A 23172-nucleotide genomic window follows, 5' to 3' on the forward strand; every position below is an offset into this window, starting at 1 on the left:
ACTTGGTGAAACCAGGAGTCTGCATTCTGAAACGAGTGAGTAAGCTGACTGGAAGACCTGCAGCCGCGCAGCGAACTGGGAAAGCCAGGGTTCAGTGTTTGGAGACCAACTGGCTCTTTAAAAAAAAGAAAAAAAAGAGAAAAACCCAGGAGCGGCTGCAGCTGCAATAGTAGGAACCACGCAGTAAAACACAGCAAGAGGGAGCTGTGCTGGCCTCTTGGGGTCTGGCCAGGAAGATAGCCCACTGCAGATACCCTTGGGGACGGAAGAATGGAGGGGAGAGCTGGAAGCAGAAAGAAACCTTGCCACTAGGAGCTGGCTCCCCAGAAGGCTGGATAAACTCCTGCCTGGGGCTGTGCCCACAGTCCAGAGCCCCGCCAGTTGTCTTGGAACTGGAAAGGAGGAACTGTATGAGGACGGGGGTGTTGAGATGCCCCGTTCGGCTATTTTTGCTTCAGGCTGAGAGCGCGCCGCCACACGGCCCGGTGGCCCGTGGCTTCCCTTGAGGGACAGCGCACACTGGTGATGTAGCACGGAATTCACTCTGCTGAGCTCCCGGAGGATCGCGGCTGGGAGGGGGGACCCGCTCAGAGAACCCAGGGATGCTATGCCAAGTCCGGTGGTTTGTGAGACAGCAAGAGAGAGGGGCTGGGGCTGAAATGAAATGAAGGCTTACACTCTTGCAGCAGCCTTGAATCTCCGGGAACCTGGGGGATTTGAGTATTATAACTGCCCTTCCTCCCTGGTCACCCGTACATATGCCCCACATTCAGGGCGGAGAGCTCCAGCAAGACACCCAAACTAAGTTCTCCAACTGAACCCAAGAATCATTTCCCCACACACCATGGGAACAAGGTTGAGAACTGACTTGAGGGGTATAGGTGAATCACAGGCGCCATCTGCTGGTTAGTTAGAGGAAGTGTACGTCACTAAACTCTGTTTCTGAAAAATTATATCGATATCCTTTTTTTTTTTTTACAACTTGAAAGAACCCTATCAAGCAAAACAAATGCCAAGAGGCCAAACACAACAGAAAATCTTAATGCATATGATAAAACCAGACGATATGGAGAATCCAACTCCAAACACACAAATCAAGTTATCGGAAGAAACACAGTACCTTGCAAAATTAATCACAGAACTACAAGAAGACCATGGCCCAGGATATAAGTGACATAAAGAAGACCCTAGAAGAGCATAAAGAAGACATTGCAAGAGTAAATAAAAAAATAGAAGATCTCATGGAAATAAAAGAAACTGTTGGCCAAATTAAAAAGACTCTGGATATTCACAATACAAGACTAGAGGAAGCTGAACATCTCAGTGTCCTAGAAGTCCACAGAACAGAAAATGAAGGAACAAAAGAAAGAATGGAGAAAAAAATTGAAAAAATCAAAATGGATCTCAGGGATACGATAATAAAATAAAACGTCCAAACTTAAGACTCATTGGTGTCCCAGAAGGGGAAGAGAAGGGTAAAGGTCTAGAAAGAGTATTCAAAGAAATTGTTGGGGAAAACTTCCCCAGCATTCTACACAATATAAATACACAAAGCATAAATGTCCAGTGAACTCCAAATAGAATAAATCCAAATAAACCCACTCCAAGACATATTCTGATCAGACTGTCAAATACTGAAGAGAAGGAGCAAGTTCTGAAAGCAGCAAGACAAAAGCAATTCACCACATACAAAGGAAACAACATAAGACTAAGTTGTGACTTCTCAGTGGCCACCATGGAGGTGAGAAGGCAGTGGCATGACATATTTAAAATTCTGAGAGAGAAAAATTTCCAACCAAGAATACTTTATCCCGCAAAACTCTCCTTCATATTTGAGGGAGAGCTTAAATTTTTCACAGGCAAACAAATGCTGAGAGACTTTGCCAATAAAAGACCTGCCCTACTTCAGATTCTAAAGGGAGCCCCACCAACAGAGAGACAAAGAAAGGAGAAAGAGATACAGAGAATTTTAACAGACATATATAGTACCTTACATCCCAGAGCACCAGGACACTCATTTTTCTCTAGTGATCACAGATCTTTCTGCAGAAGGGACCGTAAGCTGGGACATAAAACAAGCTTCAAGAAATTAAAAAAAAAAAATTGAATATACTCAAAGCACATTCTCCAACCACAATAGAATACAAATAGAAGTCAATAATTTTTGAACTGTAACTCCACTACTTACTTCCTACATGATATAAAATACACAAACTCTAATGACAAATCAGTGGTTTTGAACTCAATGTAAAATATGTAATGTTAGACAACTATATAAAGGTGGGGGAATGAAGGAGTATAGGAACATAGTTTATGTGTCCTATTGAAGTGAAGGTGGTATCAAAGGAAAACAAGATTGATATGGATTTAAGAGGTTAATTTTATCCCCACAGTAAACACAAAGAAATTATCAGAGAATATAACCATGGAGATGAAAAGTAGAGTTTGGGTTAAGAGAAATGGGGGAAGGGGCAATGGGGAAGAAATGAGTGTAGGGTTGCTGTTTGAGGTGAAGGGAAATTTCTAGTAATGGATAGTGGGAAAGAGCATTACAACATTCTAAATGTGATTAATCCCACTAATGGAAGGCTAGGGAGGGGGTGGAATGGGAAGATTTAGGCTGTATGTATGTTTCCACAACTGAAAAAAAAAAAAAGTCTAACTAGATGACAATTGAATGCTAAGGATGGACTTGGATGGGACAGGAGGATAGAGGACAGGTGGCTCAAAGGGACACAGTTGAGACATAAGGAAAAGGAAATATAGAATGTGGGCTTTGTATCATTGTTGAATATACTGTACTTCTTAGCTGCGCTTAATGGGATTGCATGAAAGAATGTTCTTGTTCATGGGAAGTGTATACATGAATTATAGTGAATGCTCAAGGATGTGTGCAGCTAACTCTCATATGTTCAGACAACAGAGCAATAGATGATGGATGATAGGGAGGGAGGGAAAGAAATAGCGATGTGACAGCAAGTTAAAGTTGGTGGATTGAGCTATCGGGGGAGGGGGATCAGGGTATGATGGAATTCTGTGTATGGGGCTAGTATTGTTTTTGCAACTGTTCATATAACTTTGAATTTATTTCAAAATAAAAATAATAATTAAAAAAAAACAAAAAAACAAAAACCCAGTTGGAGCTCTGTTGAGCTATATTCACTTGCTGGGAGAGTGCTGCTCTCTACCACAGTAAGGTTTTGCAGCTAAGCCTGCCTTGGGGGGTGGGAGCTCCCAGCACAGTTCCACAGTTTTTACTTACAGATTTTTTTCTGTGATCTCAGGCATTCTTCCCAATCCAGGTTGGTGTATGATGTGTGCAGTCATGGTTGTCTCCCAGCAGTTATTTATATCCAAATTATTTACTAGCTGTTCCTGGTTGTTCATTAGTTGTTCCAGGGAACCAACTAAATTCCATTCCTCTCTATGCTGCCATCTTGCCTCCTCACCCGAGGGTGCATAAATTTTTTTTAAATTCAATTTTATTGAGATATATTCACATACCATACAGTCATACAAAGTGTACAATCAGTTGTTCACAGTACCATTATATAGTTGTGCGTTCATCAACAAAATTAATTTTTGAACATTTTCATTACCACACACACAAAAATAATAAGAATAAAAATTAAAGTGAAAAAGAACAATTAAAGTAAAAAAGAATACTAGGTGTCTTTTTTTTTTTGCCCCCATTTTTCTACTCATCCATCCATACACTGGACAAAGGGATGTGTGATCCACATGGCTTTCCCAATCACATTGTCACCTCTCATAAGCTACATTGTTATATAATCATCTTCAAGATTCAAGGGTTCTGGGTTGTAGTTTGATAGTTTCAGCTATTTACTGCTAGCTATTCCAGTTCATTAGAACCTAAAAAGGGTTATCTATATTGTGCATAAGAGTGCCCACCAGAGTGACCTCTCGGCTCCTTTTGGAATCTCTCAGCCACTGAAACTTATTTCATTTTACATCCCCCTTTTGATTAAGAAGATGTTCTCCATCCCAGATGCTGGTCTAGATTCCTCTCCAGGGGTCATATTCCATGTTGCCAGGAAGATTTACACCCCTGGGGGTGCATGTATTTTCAAAGTTATCTAAATGCTATTGAATAAAATATCCCATTCTGTTTCTTTTTTCCCTAAGCATCATGTTTTTAAGATTGTTCCTGTTGTTGTAACATGAAGTCCACTGCGTCTACCTGCTGCAGCATTCTCTATGGTGTATCTTCACATTTTGTCTAGCTACTCTCCCCACCATGGACACCCATGTTGCTTCCAATTCCCCATAATCATGCGTAATGTTACAGTGAATGTACTCATACATATCCCCTATGATCCTGTGTGAGAATGCCTTTGGAATATATATGCAGGAGTGGAATTGTTGAAACACAGGCAAATATTAATTTATCTAAGTAATGACAGATTTATCACACTTGGCTACAATTCATTAGGGTTCTTATACCTCCATATCCCCACCAACATTTGGCATCATCTAGCTTTCTAATTTTTGGAGGTCTAATAGATGTAAAGTGATAGTTTTTGGTCTTCTATTCTTTAAATTGGCTGTTCATATCCTTCATTTTTCTCTTGCTGTTATTACCTTTTTCTTGTTGATTTGTAGACATTTTTTTGAGATTCTAAATCTCAATCCCTTTGTGAGATTTGATTTTGTATCTTCTATTCTGGCATCTGTCTATTAACTTTGTCTATACTGTTATTTGTCAAGTAGAAATTCTTAAATTTTATGTAATAACATTCATAGATATTTTTCCCTTATTGGTTTGTGCTTTTAAAATTGTATTTAAAAACTCTTTCCTGGCCATAGGTCACAAAAGGGTTATCTTACATCTTGTACTAAAATTCTAAATTAGTCCTTAATAGTGTAACCTTTCAGTTAGGTCTTTAATCTAGAATTTTCCTTAAAATGTGGTGTTAGTTAGGGATCTGTGAGGGACAGACTGGCGCATTCCAGGTTTGCAACTTTTCAATTCTGTGACCAGTGAGGAAAGGGGCTTCTTTTTCCTGAATTCAATTTGAGAAATGATGAAGGGCTATGATTGACTGGCTTGAGTCACACATGTACTGTTTTGGCCTGAGTAGCAGGATCCCTTATCAAGTGCTATACACATAAAACAAGTTACTATTGGGATGATAAGACAAATATACCCAGAGACTAGAATTTAAAATTAAAAGGTCTTACAAGTTTAGATTTGGGAGCAATGTAGCCTATTGAGGGACCGGATAATTCTTTATGACAGAAATGACATTTTCAAGAGAGTATGAAGTATAGGTAAGATTTACACAAGTAAGAAATTACATGAGCTGTAACTTATAAGTAGAGGAAAAAGCCTAAGAAAAAATTCAGGGGCAGGAAATTAGGAGTGTATTCATGGTATAAACCACTTTGACTGGATCACAGGATACAGGAGATTTTAATGTGCGCTGACATTCTGATAAGGTACTTGTAGAAAACAAAGCAACTGTTTATCCAACGGCCATTCCCCAGGCCATTATGTTTGCTAGTAGAACTCTGACTTACGGCGATGTCCTCTTCTTTATGGGTTCAATCTTGATTGATCTAAGTCAGTTGTGGCACTCCAGTACCCCTTTGTCTGATACTCACCCTCCCAGCCTCTCTTGAATATAACTAGGTAACTCAGAACTGGCCAATGAAATGCAGGTGGAGGTCCACTGGGAATTTTTCGGTCCATCCCTTTCTGTGTGGCACAACGATATCATTAGAGCCAGTTCTGCTTCATGGGCCCTGTCTTACAGGGCCCCATGGTTAGAAGCACTCTGTGCTTGGCTTAATGCCCTGCGGTCACCTCCCTAAAATCCTTAATAATATTTGAGTAAGGGACTCTGCATTTTCATTCTGCACTGAGCCCTGCAAATTGTATAGCTGGTCCTGATTAGAGTCACAGTGCAAACCCTGGGATCTCCGACTTCCAAACCTCTTGTTAACAATAAGCATCCCTGTGATTTCAAACACTCTTGGTTGGGCTTTCAGTTACTTGCTGAGCACATTTTGATACAGTATTTAAACTGGAGGCAAGATTCAACTGTCAAATAATGTTTCCCACAAGAAGACTGGAGTTTCACCTCGGGCAGGTGGAGCTCCACTTCTCAATGGTAGTGACGTGAGTCACGTTTCAATAATATGTGGAATGGGAGAAAGGGTTGCAGTCATATTTGGTAAATACAATCTACCACTGATTTGGGTCAGGAAATGAAGTGGTTGGCATGCCTATTATATGCCTCACTCTAAAGCAGGCTGAAATTTAAAGGATCTGTATGGTACAGAATTGATAATTCAGAGGTTCTTTTATATAAAATGGAGTCTGGCTTCAGGAGGTTGTGTGGCATTGTCCTCAAGGATCACTATGTTAGTACCAGTAGCTGGGCCATGTTCCAAATCTAGTAAAACATATTCTGTTTCTTTGAATTCTCCCATGACTCCCAGGGGATAGAGCATTCTTTTTGTTTCCTGTCCTTGTTGATTGTGTGATGGCAGCTACAATGCTTATCAAGTCATTGCCACTCTCCTTACCAGAGAAACATGCATTTAGGCATATGATATAATAATTTCACAGGAATTCCAAAAAATAAAAATAATGTAAACATTGAATACTATGCGCCAGTGTGCTAAGTGTTTAACATGCAATATCTCATTTAAGCCTCAAAACTCCTCTAAGAACTAGGCACTATTATTATCTCTATTTTGCAGATGAGAAAACTGAATTTTAGAGAGGTTAAGTAATTGGCAAGGTTCCGTAGGGAGTGTCAGAACAGGAACTCAAACCAAAGGCCACTTCCAGTGCCTCTTAATGCTACTATGCTGCACTGTTATATTTCAATATGAAATTTCATCCATTCAATGCATATTTATTAGGCCCTGTCATGAGTTAGCATTATTCTAGGCACTAAGGATACATCAGTGAACAAAGCAGTGTAGTCCATGCTGTCATGTAACTTACATGCTAGTGGGGAAAGAGACTTAAGAAAATATTAGGTAGTGTGTTATGATGATGTTAAATGAGGGTGATATCTGATAATGACTTTATGCTGATATTGAATGACAAGAAGAAGCCATCCATACCTAACTTTTCAGAAAGAATGATTCTGGCTGGGGACAGCAACTACAAAGGTTGGTCCAGTGATGGGAAGGTGTTTGGCTAATGGGCCAAAGGCAGATTAGTATAAGAGGTAGAGGTAGGCAGGGAAGGAGCAGAGGACACACCATGTAGATCTTAGAAGCCAGGTTAAGATTTTGGGTTTCATTCTAAGTGTTATGGGAAGCCCTTGGGAGATTTTAACAGGGAAATGACCTGATCCAAATAAAAACATCACTCTGGTTGTTGTTTGGAGAACAACTTGTAGGGGAATGAGTGTGGACACAGGGGGACCAGTTAGGAGCTTAGAGATGGTGACTTGGCCTAAGGTGATAGTAATGAAGTTGAAGAGGAGATAGCATATTTGGAAGATATTTTCATAAAGAAGCCATAGCCTGAATAAAGGGGTAAACAAAAGAAAGGCACCAAGGATAACACCTAGGTTCTTGGCTTAAGTAATTGGGAAGGTGTTGCTGCTATTTACTGAAATGGGGAGGACAGGGGCAGGAGCAGGTTTGGAGGAAATCACGAGTTTTGTCTTAAATGTGTTAACATGTTACCTATTAGACATCCATATGGAAATGTCAACTTAGTATGTGAGTCTGGAGTCAGAATAGAGGTCAGAACTAGAAACATACATGTAGGAGTCATTGGCATATAGATAATATTTAAAGCCATGGAAGTAGATGAGATAATGTAAGAATAAAGTATAGATAAATGTAAGAAGGATCCCCAAGACTGAGTCCTGAGCACTCCAGCATGTAGAGGCAAGAAAGATAAGAAGGAGTAAGCAAAGAGTGGCCAGTGTGGTAAGGAAGAAAACCAGGAAGGTATTTCATTCCAGAAACAAAGAGAAGAGTGTTTCAAGCAAGATGGAATGGTTAAAGGGTACATTGATAGAGATGGGGTAAGAGAAGGGTGGAAGAGTGACCACTGGTAAGGAAATAAGAAAATCTTGATGACTTGGACAAGAGCAGTTCTACGAAAGCCTGAGTAGAATTGAGAGAATGAGACTTGGGGAAGTAGAGATGGCACCTATAGACCAAACTTTCAAGAAGTGTCGTGAAAGCAATCAGAGAAATGGGTAGTAGATGGAGGGAGATGTGGGGTCAAGGGAGATAATATTTAAGATGCATATTTGAACATGTTTGCATGGCTTATTCTTACTTGATTTAAGTGATATGAATGAGAGTCTAGAACAAAGATACAAGATCAATTCTCTTTTAAAGAAAAGGTTTCTTTATTTAGTCATAATTGTCTTATGCTTTTATGTGAAATGTGTGGGCTCCTTCTGCTTTGCATAAAGTACTGTATAATATGTCAGTTCCAAAAATGTCACCAACCAAGGGCTCCTGTAGTAACACTGAACAGCGTTACAATTTCTCATTCATTCATTCTTCTATTCATCTTTCACTAAATAAATATTCATGAAATCACTCCTATGTGAAAGATACTCAGAATAGAGCAAAGAACAAAGTCCAGACTCTCATGGAGCTTGTGTCCTAGGAAGGGGAGACTTGGTAAATGAATAAACAAATAAATATATAGCAAACAGGTAGAAGTATTTGCTATGAAGAAAAATGAGGCAGAAGCAAGAGAGTGATAAGGGGAGTGATACTATTTTAGATATACTGATTAGTTTGGGAAGGCCTCTCTGATAAGGTGTCATTTGCAAAGGACTAAGTGAAATGGGGGGAGAGCATTTCAGGCAGAGTACACATGGCCAGAGTAGAGAGTGACTGGGGTTGAGTGAGCCAGGAGGAAAGTACAGAAGAGGTCAGAAAGCTTCACAGTCCAGACCACGCAAAGCTTTGTAGGCTATGCTTAGGACTTCAGCTTTTACTCTCAGTGAGCAGAAGAGTGACATTTACCTACATAATTTTTAAAAGGATCTTGCTGGTTGCAATGTTGAAACTAAAGAAGCTACACAAGGAGATTAGTTAGAAGCCTATTGCAATAATCTGGATGTGAGATGATAGGAGATTGGGCTAGGGCAGAAATGGAGAGTCCGAAAGAAATGGTTGGATTCTGGATATATTTTGAAGGTATAACCCAGAGATTTGCTGATGAACTGGATGTGGGCTTGGAGAAAAAGAGAGGAGTCAAGAATTTTTTCTTTAACTTCATAAAATTCCCAAGGTGATTTTTGTTTTTATCTAAATTTTGTCTGTTACTCTTGGGTGGGTCATTCAAACCAGTATTCACTCAACACCAATGCCAGTCACCTTGATCAACTAAGGCCAAAAAAAATAAATAAATAAAAGTTACTCAGCTTTTAGAATTAAAGCAATTCAGTGAAACCTACTGTATATGTGTTAGTGCAATCCAAGTCTTTTCCAGGCCTCTGAAATAATTTATTTGCATTTGTTGTTTATGAGTGATGTCAGGAAAATGGAGGATCAAGAGTCTCTCCAAATTCTCTCCTCCATAAAAGCAATCTGACAACAGAAAAAATAGTCAGAATCAACTTTTTCATAACTCACAATTAACCAAAAGTTTGCAGCAATCTGGAAAGTATTCAGGAAAAACGGCAGAAGGTTGAATCTCAGAATAGTAAATTTTGTGGCATTTTAATATGACCCATTTCCCCCCCCTCTCTCCAGCTCCATGGTAGCCCTGAAAACCAACAGCCTCAAATCATGGTGAAAACAAGGAGGCTGTCAGGCACCAGACTGGGCAGAAGGGAGTTGGTGCTCCTTCAAAGCCTTATTCTTACAGAATTTTCATTATTTGAGCTGTCTGGTGGTTCTACGGAAAACCCCAGTTGCAAGGCTGTCTTATTTGACCTAAGAGTTTACCCAATGTGAAAAACCTTTCCTGTGGGAGCATTTTTTGAAAATATTTAGGAGCAATTGTTTAACTTTGTGGCTGCCTGAAGTGGTGAATACCAATTGGAGCAAAATAGTAGGCAAACCAAAAACTTTAAAAGAAAAAGCTAGGAAATAATATGTGCATAGGGGCTTTGGAAAGCTCCAATTTATATTCCTGGGAATCTAGAAGGCCAGTGCATGCGCAGGGGTGTGTGCATGCTTCTCAGATCTGAGAAGGCCCTAATTTATCATCTTTGGCTGTTTTGAGACTCTGCACAAGCAGGAAGTGAAGGCTGAGGCAGAGTTATCAATTTCCTGGCTGAGTACTGAAGGCATGAACTAGCATGCCCAGATACCCCTTAGTAAGGACAAGGAGACTTACTGGTTGTAGGCATTTAAAGAAATCTCAGTCTTAATCATTAGCTGACTGCAAAGTTAAACAAGTAGAGATGTCAGGCACCACATATGAAAAAACGTACATTTTTTTGTTTTTGTTTTTTACAGAATTGGTTCAGAAGACTCATTAAACAGACAAGCAAACAACAAAAACAAACAAAAATAATGAACCCTGGGGAGGGGGAAGAATCTGGTTTTCAGAGTGCCCACATTATATTATTTGAAATGTTCAGTTTTCAACAACAACAACAAAATAATCAGACATGAGGAAAAACAATAAAGTATATAGCCTATATGCAGGAAAAAAGCAATTGATAGAAACTGTCCCTGAGAAAGACTGGATGTTTTAATTACCCTGTCTGAAGAACAAATACATGTTCTTAATCTTAACCCTGTGGGTGCAAACCCATTGTAAATAGGACCTTTTGAAGATGTTATTTTTGGTTAAGGTGTGGCCAACTGAAGCAGGATGGATCTTAATCCAGATAACTGGAGGCCTTATAAAGAGAACCTGGAAGTCATGGAATTAAGAAAGGAAAGGACATCACCATGTGTAGGGAGGCAGGGATACAAGTCAAGGAACCCCAAGGATTGTTGGCAGCCAGCACCAGAATGCTAGTCTTTGGGGAGAAAGCAAGCCTTACCAATATCTTGATTTGGATTCTTCTAGCCTCAAATCCATGAACCAATAAATTCCAGTTGTTTAAGCCAACCCATTGTGTGGTATTTGTGGTAGAATCTCAGGCAAACCAAGACATGATGGAATGTTCTGCAATTAGGTAGTAATGATGATTGCACAACTTGTGAATATATTAAACTGAACTGTTCACTTTAAAAGGGTGACTTTTATGTTATGTAGATAATAGATCAACTAAAAAGAAGGTTTATCCATATTTTGTGTATAGTTTTAGTTCATCTTTTCATTGTTGTAGATTATTTCATTGCATGAATATACCGCTATCTATTTATCCATTCTACTCTCTTCTAGTTGTTGATCAATGTTACTATAAACATTTTAAAACATGTATCCTGGTACACTGAAGTACCCATTTCTATACAGTATATACCTAGGAATGGAATCTATGGGTTATAACTTGTTCATATATTTAATTTAGTAGATAAGGCCAAATTGTTTTCTAAATTAGTTGAGTGAATTTATATTCCTTCCATCATGAACGAGTTTTTATTGGTCCTTGTCCTTGCCAATACGAGTGAGATAGGCAGCTTCTAGGATGCCCACCAAGGATCCACCTCCTCATATTCACATATTCTTGTATAATTCCCTCCTCTTCAGTATGGATTGGTTCTAATAACTACCTTCTGATAAACAGAATATAGCAAAAGTGATGGAATGTCAATTCCAAGATTAGGTTAAAAAGAGACTTTGGCTCCCATCTTGGGTTCCCTCTTATCCTTTTATCACTCACTTTGAAGGAAGCCATGTTATGAGCTCACTTATGGAGAGGCCCATGTGAGAAAGAACTGAAGGAGGACCCTGACCAACAACCAGAAGTAAGTGAATACTGCCAAAAACCACATGCATTGGTTTGGAATTGGAAATGGATCCTTCTTCCATTGAGCCTTCAGATGAGACCATAGCCTTGGCCAATACTTTGATTGCCAACTTTGTGAAAGGCCTGGAGGAAGATGCACTCAGATAAGCTGCACCCAGATTCCTGACCCAAAGAAACTGTGAGTCATGTTTGCTTTAAGTTGCTTCATTTTGATATAGTTTGTATGCAGCGATAACTGTAATATTTTCTAACTTTCAAATTTTTACCAATTTTAGTGGTATCACATTTCCAACATTTGAAAAGATATTCTTCATTAATAAAGAAAGGAAAATTAAGACAATAATGATTTTCTGTTTGTCAATCAATATAGTAATTATTACAAAGTGGGATTATATCCAGTGTCGGCAAGGGCATTGGAAATGTAAAAGTAAGCAAACTTTCTGTAGGAAAATTTGAATACCTTTTAGCTCAGCCCATTTACTTCTAGGAATTTGTCCTAAGAAAATATAATTGAACAAGTACACACACATACACTCACAAATTGAGGTTATTTTCTGTAGATTGATCAAACAGGAAAAAAGAGGGAAAACAGAAAAGGATAAACAAATGGTTAAACTTAACTTCCTGAATTAGCTTATTTGCAAGTTAAAAGTAGAAAAGAAAATAATAAAAGTACATTTATTAAAAAAATTGAAATTGCTGCAATTAGTAGAAACATCTATATAGTTGATTGAATTTACTGATTAGAACTATACATAGCTGACTCATTCTACACAGTGCCTGTTGTAACCAAAGTGTGTCTTCCATTCTCTGCCATCTCGGTTTGGTAGCTCCCTGGAGTGCACCATTTTTTTTTGCTAATAACCTCTTCAGAAAGAGAAACATCGGTTAGTAGCATAGTTAAAACTCAAGTGGGGCCACTTGTGGCCATGGATTCCATAGCACAGAGTCAAGGCTGTGAAGTTGAAGAACTAGATCAGGAAGGAAAAAGAGATGCCTAGAGTTACGATTGCATTTTTCCTTTTCTCAGTTTCTTTTCCAATATTCTCTTTTGAAAAAAAGTCCACCCACTAACCCAGCTGTTAAAATCCATTCAACCATGTCTTGACACTGAAATGACACTGAGTTTTTGCTTTGGGTCTGGTCATTAGGGTCTGATGTTTTAGTGCAAAATAAAAAAATTCTAAATATTAAATCATGAGAGAAAAAAAATCCATTCATAGATGAACATGTTTCAGCTGCTGTGTTTGATGCTGAGGATGTAATAGAGACAAGACCAGCTGAGGATGTAATAGAGAACAAGACTCAGTCTCTGCCCTCATTAAGCCAAAACTGAGCAGGGAAACAAGTAAACTACAAGGCTGCTGATATTGTGAAAGGAATGCACAAGACCCACTCTGGTGTGGTAGGCTTCACTGAGAACTAACATTTAAACCAAGACCTGTATCATTAATAGCAATTAGCTAACAGAGTGTTCTAGGAAGAGAACAGCAAGTTCAAATTCTTGGAAGCAAGAAATGGCTCAATAAATTAAAAAGATTCAAGTATTCAAGTACCATTAACAAAAATTCAGTACGTAAAAAAAATTCAGTATTAGCAATGAGTATTCTCTTAAATAATATATTTATGGATGTTGCAAAGTACTTACAAGGATCTGAAATTACCATATTTATTTATTTGTGCATGTGTTTATTGCTTGTCTTCCCCATAGGAATGTAACCTCAGTGAGGGCAGGGGGCTTGTTCATTTTGTTCACCACTGAATTCCCAGTGATACCTGGCATATAGTTGAAAATCAATAAATCTTTATTGAATAAATAAAGAAGAATTTGTGAGTCAAAGAATTACTCAACATTCTAACAATGAGAATTGATTCATGCCAAAAGTATAATGGACAATAATTTTATTTAAATGAGAATCTGGTGGGGTTGCATTAATTGTATTACATATTGTTTAGTTTGCTAATGCTGCCGCGATGCAAAACACCAGAAATGGATTGGCTTTTATAAAGGGGATTTATTTGGTTACACAATTGCAGTCTTAAGTCCATAAAGTGTCCAAGGTAATGCATCAACAATCGGTACCTTCACTGGAGGATAGCCAATGGCATCAGGAAAACCTGTGTTAGGGGGGAAGGCACATGGCTGGCGTCTGCTCCAAGTTCTGGTTTCAAAATGGCTTTCTCCTAGGATGTTCCTCTCTAGGTTGCAGCTCCTCTTCAAAATGTCACTCTCAGTTGCTCTTGGGGTGTTTGTCCTCTCTTAGCTTCTCTGGAGCAAGAGTCTGCTTTCAACGGCCATCTTCAAACTGTCTCTCATCTGTACCTACTCTCTCAGCTTCTGTGCACTGTTCAAAGTGTCCCTCTTGGCTGTAGCAAGTTTGCTCTTTCTGTCTGAGCTTATACAGTATTCCAGTAAACTAATCAAGGACCATACTGAATGGTTGGGGCCACACCTCCAAGGAAATTATCCAATCAGAGTTATCACCCACAGCTGGGTGGTGCACATTTCCATGGAAACAACCTAATCCAAACGTTCCAACTTAATCCCCACAAATATGTCTGCCCCACAACATTGCATCAAAGAATATGGCTTTTTCTGGGGGACATAATACATTCAAACTGGCACACATATGTTAAATGTTATGTAATTTAAAAATATTTTGCTTCTGTTATAATGTTATATATATTTGTCATTTAATATTTTTGCCTGGAGTTGTTCCATTGCAAGATTTTTAGTATGTGTGTACAGTACTAAATGTGATTTGTAAAATCTGGCAGGAGTAAAATGAAGAAACTATATAAAGGGGTTTACCAAATGCTATATCTATCTGTCTGTCTGTCTGTCTGTCTATCTATCTGTTGATGATAAGTGGATTCAGGATTTCTTATTTCCATTCTATTGACTCAAACTTCACATCAGTGAGAACTGAGAAATGTCTTCTGCATATATCTAACCTTTACTTCCAGTGGTCCAATTTAGCTGTTTTCAGAGTCACATTACTTCTGGGGTTGTTTTGTTATCTCATTTTGCTGATTAGGGTGGCCACTGGATTCTTCTTTACTACAATCCAATTGCTTTTACAGTCAGAAGCTACCCATAGTTTAAAATAAAAATCAAAATATTTATAACCAAAAATTCAAGAACACTTCTTTTTCCCCAAAGCCTTCCCCTAAGATTCTTGCAGTTTGAAAGTATCGCCTAATAGGAATAGTGACTGCCAAAAATAATTAGTTCTTAGGCTAAAATGACAACTAAAAATAAGAGTAACAAATTAGGATTGTGATACATTGATTTAGAAAGGCAGTTGGGAATGGGTATTTGGGAGGAGGTGGTGCAAGTGATAGCTTAGAATAACATTTGGGAGTAGGTGGTTCATGAAACAAGGCGATATCTGAAGAAAGTGAACTAACAACTGAGTTATAAATTTAAATGTTATATTAACTACTTATCTCAGCAATAATTAAAGCCAGGCACATCCTTTGTTGGAACTTTGAAATTAAAAAAAGTATGACTATATATAACTACTCTTTCTCTCTCTATATAAAAATAAAATTGCATGGAGTATACTTAAGAGGACATATATTCTAGTATAAGTATAAGAATGTTCTTTCATGAAGTATAACAGACATATGACACTAATGCAAGGTGTTGATAATAGAGAAAAAAATACACCTAGTGTGTATTTATATGGACTGTTAACAATACTGTTTTAATCTTTCATCAGTTGTGGCAGTGGTGTCATACTAATGCAGTGTCAGCAATAGGCGGTATATAGGAATGCTGTATTTTTTACAGGACTTCTCTGTAAACCTACAACTTCTCTAATTAAAAAAGATAATAATTAAAAAACATTGTGCTAAGTGAAAGAAACCAGACACAAAGTACTACAGATTAGATTGTATGATTCGATTTATATAAAATGTAACTATAAATAAATCTCAATAAAACTGCATAAAAAGGGGGACATTTATAAGCAATATATATAATCTAATGCCTGTTTGCATTTTATAGTAGTTGTCTCTAAAAGTCAAGATATATGTGTATAGAAGTGGATTTACGTGCACATGCCACCCATTTTTTTCATAGATTTTTATCTTTGCATGTGCAAAATAAAGATTTTTAAATCCAAGCAGCAAGTTATTTTAGTTGGAGAAGAAGAAAAAGAAATCTAGTTTTTACTTTTACTTGGGCCTAATATTTCTCTTGTGATTACTGTGAAGTAACCAATGTGTATGTTCATTTGATCAGCATTTTGTTTTAATTCACATAATTAGAGGATTTAAAACATTGTGGGGAGGGGCATGATAATTTTAAGAAAGGGATAGTCATCGAGAGAGAAAACACTGCCTTTCCCTCTAGTGTGAGAATTCTGTAAGATAAAAGCTAATAAATGGGACTTAGATTCCTTAACTTGGGAGGCCAGGATGATATTTCATGGAGGAAAATAAGAAGCAGTGTTCAGAGTAGGTTAGTAAATTCACCTTTAATTTTAGGCAGCGAAGGATACCAATAGTTCAGAACCAAAAAGGTAAATAAAGCTGAGAATGCCCATGGGTGAGATTTAATTTTTTTAATATTATTTTTATTTGTTTATTGTACATTATTTTATATTATTTATTTATTTAAAAGTACTGTTGATGGCTATAAATAAATATGGAAATATCAATTTTGCTAGTCTTGCCTATAAAATTTGGGTTAAAGTTTAAAAGCATAATGCTAAGCAGGAGCATCACATACCTGGTACTCTCTGCATCACTGGTTTAATTATTTTGGAAAACAATTTGGTAATTTCTATTAAAAGGCAAAAAAAATGGCTTTACCTTTTGATTCAATAACCCCATTTTGGGAACATATACAAAGGAATTAATAATAAAAAATGGGAGAAAAAGTTGTATGCACAAAATTGGAGTAACCCAAATGTCTAATATTGTCCACTCATTCATTTATTTATTCAGCAAACTTTTTTCCAAGTGCCTACTCTGTTCCAAGAACTAAGGATAAAACAGGGAATAAAAGAGAATTCCTGCCCTCATGAAACTTACATTTCAGTGAGGCAGATAGAAAATAAACAGATAAGCAAGCATAGAACATATATATAAACATACATATAATGTCTGTCAGATGGAGAAAAATAAAAGGGTAAGGCGAAGAGGAGTACATGGAGAGCGAAGGCCTCATGGATGGTGACATCTGTGTCATGAGGGAGGTGAGGAAGGAGATTTTGCAGCTGTTGGGCAGAAGGCTATGCCCATCAAGAGGAGCAAGTCTTGAAGTGAGACGCTGCCTTGCGTGTTTGAGGAACAAGGAAGTCCATGCAAGTAGAGCAGAATGAATCAGAAGGACAGTAACAGATGGGATAAAAAAGTTAACGAAGGGACCAAATATTGTGGGCCATAATAGGCCATTATCCAATTTGGATTTTACTCTGAGTGAGCTTGAGAGCCATTGAAGGGTTCTGAGCAAAGAAGTGGCCTTTTTTTTTTTTTTTTTTCATTTTTTAATTATTTTTTTATCATTACAGTTTATGTATTTTAGATCCTGTAGGAAGTAAATAGTGGAGTTACAAATCAAGAATACAGTAGTATTGGTATTTATATTTACCATGTGATCTTTACTGGAAATCTTTATTTCTTCATGTGGTTTCAGTCAATTGTTTAGTGTCCCTTCCTTTCAGCCTGCACAATTCCCTTTAGCATTTCTTATAGGACTGATCTACTGGTGATGAAGTCCCTCAGCTTTTGATTATCTGGGAATGTTTTCATCTCCCCCTCATTTTTACCCTCCAGGTGTTTGTGAATTCTTCAAGTCTCTGATGGTTATTGACTTCTATTTGTATTCCATTGTGGTCAGAGAATGTGCTTTGAATAAATTCAATTTTTTAAAATTTATTGAGGCTTGTTTTATGTCCCAGCATATGGCCTATTCTGGAGAAAGATCCGTGATCACTAGAGAAAAATGTGTGTCCTGGTGATCTGGGATGTAATGTTCTATATATGTCTATTAAATTTCTCTATATCTCTCTCTCCTTTCTTTGCTTCTCTGTTGGTAGGGCTCCCTTTAGTATCTGAAGTAGGACAGGTCTTTATTAGCAAAATCTCTCAGCATTTGTTTGTCTGTGAAAAATTTAAGCCTCCCTCAAATTTGAAGGAGAGTTTTGCTTGATAAAGTATTCTTGGTTGGAAAATCTTCTCTCTCAGAATTTTAAATATGTCATGTCATTGCCTTCTTGCCTCCATGGTGGCAGCTGAGTAGTCACTATTTAGTCTTCTGTTGTTTCCTTTGTATGTGGTGAATTGCTTTTCTCTTGCTGCTTTCAGAACTTGCTCCTTCTCTTCAGTATTTGACAGTCTGATCAGAATATGTCTTGGAGTGGGTTTATTTGGATTTATTCTATTTGGAGTTCACTGGGCATTTATGCTTTGTGTATTTATATTGTGTATAAGGTTGGGGAAGTTTTCCCCAACAATTTCTTTGAATAGTCTTTCTAGACCTTTACCCTTCTCTTCCCCTTCTGGGACACCAATGAGTCTTAAATTTGGATGTTTTATTTTATCTATCATATCCCTGAGATCCATTTTGCTTTTTAAAAATTTTTTCCCCATTCTTTCTTTTGTTCTTTCATTTTCTGTTCTGTGGTCCTCAAGGATGCTGAGTAGTTGTTCAGCTTCCTCTAGTCTTGTACTATGAGTATACAGAGTCTTTTTAATTTGGCCTACAGTTTCTTTTATTTCCATAAGATCTTCTATTTTTTTATTTACTCTTGCAAGTTCTTCTTTATGCTCTTTTAGGGTCTTCTTCACGTCCTTTATATCCTGTGCCATGCTCTTGTTGTTTAATTCTTTGGTTAATTGCTCCAGGTACTGTGTCTCCTCTGATCTTTTGATTTGGGTGTTTGGGTTTGGGTTCTCCATATCATCTGGTTTTATAATATGCTTTAAAATTTTCTGTTGTTTTTGGCCTCTTGGCATTTGCTTTACTTGATAGGGTTCTTTCAAGATATGAAAAACCCCAATCTCTAATTTGTCAGATCTACAGCTTGGTGGCGTACACTTTCTCTAACTAACCAGCAGATGGCATCTGTGAGTCACCTATTCCCCTCAAGGCAGTTCTCCCCAACTTTGTCTTTGTGGTGTGTGGGGGTCTGATTCGTGTGGGGTTCAATTGGTGCACCAAGTTTGGGTGTGTTGTTGGTGCTGTCCGCCCGGAATGTGGGGCATGTGTCTGAGTGGTTAGGGAGGCAGGGCAGCTTTAATAAACCTCTCAGGTTTTGCCGGAGATTTAAGGCTGCTGTAAGAGTTTAAACCTTCATTTCAGTCTCGCCACAGATTGTCTCTGCTGCTGACCCACAAGTCCTTGGTACTGGTGTAGGGTCCCTGGGATTTCTGAGCGGGTCCCCCTTCCCAGCCATGCTCTTCCAGGACCTCTGCTGAGGGAAGGCTGTGCCATGTCACAAGTGCGTGCTGGTCCTCCAGGGAGCCCTGGGCTGCCGGGCCATGCAGGGGTGTTCCCAGCCTGCTGTAAAGATGGCTGAATGGGGCATGTTAATTTCCCCCTGTCTGCCTTACCAGCTCTGGGACAATTAGCTGTGGGTGCACTAAAGGCCACTGTCCACAGCTGATATTGTGGCATGTGCGTATGTTGTAGGAAACACTCCCCATCACACTGGGACCCTTGGTGCAGCTCTGGGTTGTGGCTCTGGCCCTGGGCAGGAGTGTTCCCAGCCCGCCGGGAAGATGGCTGCAAGAGGCGCAGTTTCTTTCTCCTTTTGGCTCCCCTCTGCCCTCTTGGCTCTGAGACAATTAGCAGCAGGTGCAGGAAGGGCTATCTTCCATGCCAGATATTCAGGTGTTTGCAAGGCCGGCTCCTGCCGCGCTTCACTGCGTGGTTCTCGCTGCTGTATCCAGCCACTCCTGGTTTTTTTTTTTTTTTTTTTTTTTTTAAATAAAGAGCTAGTCTGTCTCCAAACACCAACCCATGGTTTCCCCACACCGCAGCGTGGCCGCCGGACTTTCAGCCAGCTCACTCACTCGTTTCAGAATGCAGACTCCCTGTTTCACCAAATGCACAGTCCCCATGGATTTAGCAGGCATTGTCTGGCTGGTGCACTTCTGGAACTGGTGTTATGGGTCCCTTTCTGGCTTTTATCTAGTATTTTTCACGGAGGTGTTTTTTTGCCCTGTTTCACCTAGCTGCTATCTTAGGTTCTCGGCCTTGCTTTTCAAATGATAGGGTGCAGGTGGGAGTGGGAGAGGGATGAAAGCACAAAACCAGTTAGGATATCACTGAAATAATCCAGGCAAGAAATGATGGTGGACTGGGTCGGTGTGGTCGTTATAAGAGTGGTGAAAGTGGTTGGATTCTGAACATAATTTGAAGGTAGGTCTGACAAGATTTGTTAATAAATTGAGTGTGAGGTGTGAGAGAAAGAGTAGTTAAGGAAGACTCCACATTTTTGGTCTGAGTAATTGGAAGGAAGGAGTTGCCATCTAGTGAGTTGGGGAAGTTGTGGGAAGAGCAGATTTGGGGGTAGAGACCACATTTTTTTTTTTAAATTCAGTTTTATTGAGATATATTCACATACCATACAATCATCCATGGTGTACAATCAACTGTTCACAGTACCAGCATATAGTTGTGCATTCATCACCCCAATCTATTTTTGAACATTTTCCTTATACCAGAAACAGAATAAGAATAAAAAATAAAAATAAAAAAGAACATCCAAACCATCCCCCCCATCCCACCCTATTTTTCATTTAGTTTTTGTCCCCATTTTTCTACTCATACATCCATACACTAGATAAAGGGAGTGCGATCCACAAGGTTTTCACAATCACACTGTTACCCCTTGTAGTCTACATTGTTATACAATTGTCTACAAGAGTCAAGGCTCCTGGGTTGCAGTTTGGTAGTTTCAGGTATTTACTTCTAGCTATTCCAATATATTAAAACCTAAAAAGTGTTATCTATATAGTGCGTAAGAATGTCCACCAGAGTAACCTCTCGACTTCATTTGGAATCTCTCAGCCACTGAAGCTTTATTTCGTTTCATTTCGCATCCCCCTTTTGGTTAAGATGTTCTCAATCCCACGATGCCAGGTCCAGATTCGTCCCCGGGAGTCGTAGCCTGCTTTGCCAGGGAGATTTACATCCCAGGGAGTCAGGTCCCACATGGGGGGAGGGCAGTGAGATCAACTGCCAAGGTGGCTTAGTTAGAGAGAGAGGGCCACATCTGAGCAACAAAGAGGCACTCGGGGACACTCTCAGACACAATTATAAGCAGGTTTAGCCTCTCCTTTGCAGTAACAAGCTTCATAAGGGCAAGCCCCAAGACAGGGCTCAGCATGTCAAGCCGTCAGTCCCCAATGTCTGTGAGAACATCAGTAACAATCTAAGTGAGGAAGTCCAACACCTCCGCATCCTCCCCCAGCTCCTCGGGGGGGCCCTGACTATATATTTTTATTCAGAGATCACATTTTTTTTTCACAGTTTGTTTTTGAACATGTTAGATTTCAGATACTTTTTATTTATTTTTTACTTATTTATTTTTTATTTTTTATATATTCATTTTATTTATTTATTTATTTATTTTTTAATTTATTAAAAAATTTTATATATAAGCTAGGATGATCTGTTGTAATCAAATGATTCAGCTATTTTTTTTTTTTTTACAAAACAAATCGTACATTCGATTGCTCACAGTACCATTACATAGTTGTACATTCATCACCTAAATCAATCCCTGACACCTTCATTACCACATACACAAAAATAACAAGAATAATAATTAAAGTGAAAAAGGGCAATTGAAGTAAAAAAGAACACTGGGTACCTTTGTCTGTTTGTTTCCTTCTCCTCTTTTTCTACTCATCCATCCATAAACTAGACAAAGTGGAGTGTGGTCCTTATGGCTTTCCCAATCCCATTGTCACCCCTTATCAGCTACATTTTTATACAATTGTCTTTGAGATTCATGGGTTCTGGGTTGTAGTTTGATAGTTTCAGGTATCCACCACCAGCTACCCTAATTCTTTAGAACCTAAAAAGGGTTGTCTAAAGTGTGCATAAGAGTGCCCACCAGAGTGACCTCTTGGCTCCTTTTGGAATCTCTCTGCCACTGAAGCTTATTTCATTTCCTTTCACATCCCCCTTTTGGTCAAGAAGATGTTCTCCGTCCCACGATGCCAGGTCTAGATTCCTCCCCGGGAGTCATATTCCACGTTGCCAGGGAGATTCACTCCCCTGGGTGTCTGATCCCACGTAGGGGGGAGGGCAGTGATTTCACCTTTCAAGTTGGCTTAGCTAGAGAGAGAGGGCCACATCTGAACAACAAAGAGGCATTCAGGAGGAGGCTCTTCGGCACAATTATAGGGAGGCCTAGCCTCTCCTTTGCAGCAACTGTCTTCCCAAGGGTAAAACCAATGGTAGAGGGCTCAACCCATCAAACCACCAGTCCCCTATGTCTGTGGTCATGTTAGCAACCATCGAGGTGGGGTAGGCCAATACCCCTGCATTCTCCACAGGCTCCTCAAGGGGGCACTAGATATTTTTTTCCTTGTTTTTCTTTTTTTTGTTAACTTTCCCTCCTTTTTTAAATCAACTGTATAAAAAAAAAAAAAAAAAAAACATACAATAAAAGAACATTTCAAAGAGACCATAACAAGGGAGTAAGAAAAAGACAACTAACCTAAGATAACTGCTTAACTTCCAACATGTTCCTACTTTACCCCAAGAAAGTTACCTAATATAGCAACATTTCTGTGAACTTGTTCCTACTATATCCATCAGAAATTAACAGACCATAGTCATTCCTGGGCATCCCCAGAATGTTAAATAGCTTATCTGTTCTTCTTGGATTATTGTTCCCCCTTCCTTAATTGCTCTCTACTGCTAGTTCCCCTACATTCTACATTATAAACCATTTGTTTTACATTTTTCAAAGTTCACATTAGTGGTAGCATATAATATTTCTCTTTGTGTGCCTGGCTTATTTCGCTCAGCATTATGTCTTCAAGGTTCATCCATGTTGTCATATGTTTCACGAGATCGTTCCTTCTTACTGCCGTGTAGTATTCCATCGTGTGTATATACCACATTTTATTTATCCACTCATCTGTTGAAGGACATTTGGGTTGTTTCCATCTCTTGGCAATTGTGAATAATGCTGCTATGAACATGGGCGTGCAGATATCTGTTTGTGTCACTGCTTTCCGATCTTCCGGGTATATACCGAGAAGTGCAATCGCTGGATCGAATGGTAACTCTATATCTAGTTTTCTAAGGAACTGCCAGACTGACTTCCAGAGTGGCTGAACCATTATACAGTCCCAACAACAA

General features: G+C 38.8%; 1 protein-coding gene across 5 annotated transcripts in view; it reads left to right on the forward strand.

Annotated features, from left to right (window-relative positions):
* The window catches only part of ERC1 (ELKS/RAB6-interacting/CAST family member 1), an 805513-nt gene that overhangs the window by 17505 nt on the left and 764836 nt on the right, over positions 1 to 23172 (forward strand). For all 5 annotated transcript variants that reach the window (XM_037845053.1, XM_037845055.1, XM_037845056.1 and 2 more), the window contains exon 2: positions 11755 to 12012. The gene's annotated coding sequence lies outside the window, so the exon portion shown is untranslated. The remainder of the gene's footprint in view (positions 1 to 11754; positions 12013 to 23172) is intronic.

Source organism: Choloepus didactylus, chromosome 8 (assembly GCF_015220235.1).
Source record: "Choloepus didactylus isolate mChoDid1 chromosome 8, mChoDid1.pri, whole genome shotgun sequence".
In the NCBI taxonomy this organism is placed as follows: Eukaryota; Metazoa; Chordata; class Mammalia; order Pilosa; family Megalonychidae; genus Choloepus; species Choloepus didactylus.